Raw genomic sequence first — 4,753 nt, forward strand, 5'->3', positions numbered from 1 at the left:
TTCCACAATCAGAAAATTTTTTTCGAAAAAAAAAAAAAAATTCGAGAACACCTCGGTCATGGCAAGTTATTTCCCACAATCCATTCCCCAATCAACGTACATCCCAGAAAAAATCATCTCTCTAACTATCCTAGTTCAAAAGTTGTATCGGAACATTTTCACGTCGAAAATATATCTCTAAGTCCAGACCGATGCACCACGTAATCTCGGGCAGACCGATGCACAACGTAAATGACGATCGGGACCGGGGCGATCGGTCGTATCTGACACCGCCGGCTCGGTTCTAACATCGTCAATGAGTCGGGGTTGTAAAAAAGGACGTGAACATTTTTCCTTATAAAAATCAAAACCCGACCATGGATTTTGATTCTGATTGTTGATTATCGCTACTAGAACATATAAGGGAGGCAACCAAATCAAATTTGAGAAAATTCCACGATCAGAAAATTTTTTTCGAAAAAAAAAAAAAATCGTAATCACCTCGGTCATGGCGAGTTATTTTCCGTATTTCATTCCACAATCAACGTACAACATAGAAGAAATCATCTCTCTAACTATCCTGGTTCAAAAGTTGTATCGGAACATTTCACGTCGTAATATCTCGCCAAGTCCAGACCTCGGCGATAGGTAGTATCTGACACCGTCCGCTCGGGACTGACATCGACTTGGACTCGGGCTGATGATGGGGAGCGTTTAAGGACGTGAACATTTTTCCTTATAAAAATTAAAGTCGACAATGAATATTGATTCTGATTACTGATTTACGCTTTAAAAACACATTAGAAGGCAACCAAATCGAATTTGAGGAATTCCACGATCAGAAAATTTTTTTCGAAAAAAAAAAAAAATCCGAAAAATATTTTTCGATTCCGATTACTGATTTACTCTTTTAGAACACATTAGGAGGCAACCAAATCAAATTTGAGAAAATTCCACAATCAGAAAATTTTTTTCGAAAAAAAAAAAAAATTCGAGGGCACCTCGGTCATGGCAAGTTATTTCCCACAATCCATTCCCCGATCCACGTACATCCCAGAAAAAATCATCTCTCTAACTATCCTGGTTCAAAAGTTGTATCGGAACATTTTCACGTCGAAAATATATCTCTAAGTCCAAACCGATGCACCACGTAAACTAGGGCAGACCGATGCACCACGTAATATCGGGCAGACCGATGCAGAACGTAAACTCGATCATACCGATGCTTCACGTAATCTCGATCTTACCGATGCACCACGTAAACAAGGGCAGACCGATGCAGAACGTAAAGTAGATCTTACCGATGCACCACGTAATCTCGATCTTACCGATGCACCACGTAATCTCCATCTTACCGATGCACCACGTGAACTGGATCTTACCGATGCAGAACGTGAATTGGATCTTACCGATGCAGAACGTAAACTCGATCATACCGATGCACCACGTAATCTCGGGCAGACCGATGCACAACGTAATGACGATCGGGACCGGGGCGATCGGTCGTATCTGACACCGCCGGCTCGGTTCTAACATCGTCAATGAGTCGGGGGTGTAAAAAAGGACGTGAACATTTTTCCTTATAAAAATCAAACCCGACCATGGATTTTGATTCTGATTGTTGATTATCGCTACTAGAACATATAAGGAGGCAACCAAATCAAATTTGAGAAAATTCCACGATCAGAAAATTTTTTTCGAAAAAAAAAAAAAATCGTAATCACCTCGGTCATGGCGAGTTATTTTCCGTATTTCATTCCACAATCAACGTACAACATAGAAGAAATCATCTCTCTAACTATCTGGTTCAAAAGTTGTATCGGAACATTTCACGTCGTAATATCTCGCCAAGTCCAGACCTCGGCGATAGGTAGTATCTGACACCGTCCGCTCGGGACTGACATCGACTTGGACTCGGGCTGATGATGGGGAGGCGTTTAAGGACGTGAACATTTTTCCTTATAAAAATTAAAGTCGACAATGAATATTGATTCTGATTACTGATTTACGCTTTAAAAAACACATTAGAAGGCAACCAAATCGAATTTGAGGAAATTCCACGATCAGAAAATTTTTTTCGAAAAAAAAAAAAAATCCGAAAAATATTTTTCGATTCCGATTACTGATTTACTCTTTTAGAACACATTAGGAGGCAACCAAATCAAATTTGAGAAAATTCCACAATCAGAAAATTTTTTTCGAAAAAAAAAAAAAATTCGAGGACACCTCGGTCATGGCAAGTTATTTCCCACAATCCATTCCCCGATCCACGTACATCCAGAAAAAATCATCTCTCTAACTATCCTGGTTCAAAAGTTGTATCGGAACATTTTCACGTCGAAAATATATCTCTAAGTCCAAACCGATGCACCACGTAAACTAGGGCAGACCGATGCAGAACGTAAACTCGATCATACCGATGCTTCACGTAATCTCGATCTTACCGATGCACCACGTAAACAAGGGCAGACCGATGCAGAACGTAAAGTAGATCTTACCGATGCACCACGTAATCTCGATCTTACCGATGCACCACGTAATCTCCATCTTACCGATGCACCACGTGAACTGGATCTTACCGATGCACCACGTAATCTCAATCTTACCGATGCACCACGTGAACTGGATCTTACCGATGCAGAACGTGAATTGGATCTTACCGATGCACCACGTAAACTCGATCTTACCGATGCACCACGTAATCTCGATCTTACCGATGCACCACGTGAACTGGATCTTACCGATGCAGAACGTGAATTGGATCTTACCGATGCACCACGTAAACTCGATCTTACCGATGCACCACGTAATCTCAATCTTACCGATGCACCACGTGAACTGGATCTTACCGATGCAGAACGTGAATTGGATCTTACCGATGCACCACGTAAACTCGATCTTACCGATGCACCACGTAATCTCAATCTTACCGATGCACCACGTGAACTGGATCTTACCGATGCAGAACGTGAATTGGATCTTACCGATGCACCACGTAAACTCGATCTTACCGATGCACCACGTAATCTCGATCTTACCGATGCACCACGTGAACTGGATCTTACCGATGCAGAACGTGAATTGGATCTTACCGATGCACCACGTAAACTCGATCTTACCGATGCACCACGTAATCTCAATCTTACCGATGCATCACGTAATCTCGATCTTACCGATGCAGAACGTAAACTCGATCATACCGATGCACCACGTTATCTCGGCAGACCGATGCAGAACGTAAAAAAAAAGCTTACAGCACGCGGTGTTCCCAAGCGGTCACCCATCCAAGTACTAACCGCGCCCGACGCTGCTTGGCTTCAGTGTTCAATTTCAATTCAATTTCAAATGGGCTTTATTTGTCTTTGTGATAGTTACAGATATGTGCCTATATAGGCCATGTTAATCAACAATAATGGTTTATATACAGTTCCTACCAGATAATTCTGGTATTATCAGTTACATTTCATATACATATAATAAAAAAATTTTTAAGTAATTTCAGGGTGTTTGGGAATTTTTGTTTGATATCGTATATTTATTTATTTTATTATAATACGGGGATTTTCAGGAAAAATTTAGGAATAAAAAACCTGATATAAATAATTTGGGGAGGGATGGGGGGTGGGTTGGGGATATATATATACAGTTATGTACAGTTTTAGCATTTACAAATTTTTATATACAATTTTATATACATGTCTGGGAAGGGGTTCCCGTTATGCTAAACGGCGATTCTCAATTCAGCTAACGGCCGCCATTTGCTAGTCGTGGCCAGTCCCCATTTCTCGTAGCACCGTTCGTGTCGCTGTTGGGTCTAGTACCCGTAGGACCGATTGGTTGTTACGATAACAGGGCGATGGATACGCCATTCGCATTGGCTGCCGCTACCTTTCGTTGTGATTCGTCGTCAAGACATATTTTTCAAAATGTCGGTATGTGACATGGCCGGTCTTGGAAGATGGCGGTTTCATAGGGGTTTTTGGGTGTTTGGGGTGGGTTTTTAGGGAGGTTTAAGGAATATGGGAAGGAATTGGTACGGGAGGGGGTGAGGGGATGCGTGGAGTCGCGTTTTCGTAATTTGTCTTGTCAGTGCGTTGGATTTACACTGGAATTCGTAGAAATCGCTAGATACTTTGTTTTAGGTACTCGCGGATGGTTGGAATATCCGCGAGTTCATGTAGTTTGGATATCCTAGTGTAATACGGCTTGCTCAAGGCCAATCTTAGGATTTTGTTTTTGAAGGTTTTGAATGGGCCTTATTGGAAAGGGCCTAAGGTGACAAAATGCCGGCGCAGCGTATGTGACTACTGGCCGGATGTATGTTTTGTAAATGAGCAATTTGTTTTTTTCATTCAGCATACTTTTACTGCACAATAGAGGATGCAGTATCTTTTTGATGGCGTATCCTTTATGGATTTGTGCTTTGATATGGCGGTGGAAATTTAGCCTTTCGTCCAATTCAATGCCCAGGTACTTAACGGAGCTTTTTGGAACAATTTCCGTATTATTGATTTTTAATTTGTCTAAGATTACTTTTTCATTCCGTCTTCTGCTAAACACGATCTGCTCTGCTTTGGTCTCATTCAGTTTTATTTTCCATCTGTCGAAGTAATTGATAAGTACTTCGAGATGGTTTTTCAGCTCGCGATTGGCGTCTTTCAGCGCTGGATGAGTGGGCATATATGGCCGTGTCATCCGCGAAGAGGCGATTTTTGTTTTGTTATGTTTCGGGATATCCTGGACGTAGATATTGAATAATCTAGGTCCAAGGACT

Source organism: Harmonia axyridis, chromosome X (assembly GCF_914767665.1).
Source record: "Harmonia axyridis chromosome X, icHarAxyr1.1, whole genome shotgun sequence".
In the NCBI taxonomy this organism is placed as follows: domain Eukaryota; kingdom Metazoa; phylum Arthropoda; class Insecta; order Coleoptera; family Coccinellidae; genus Harmonia; species Harmonia axyridis.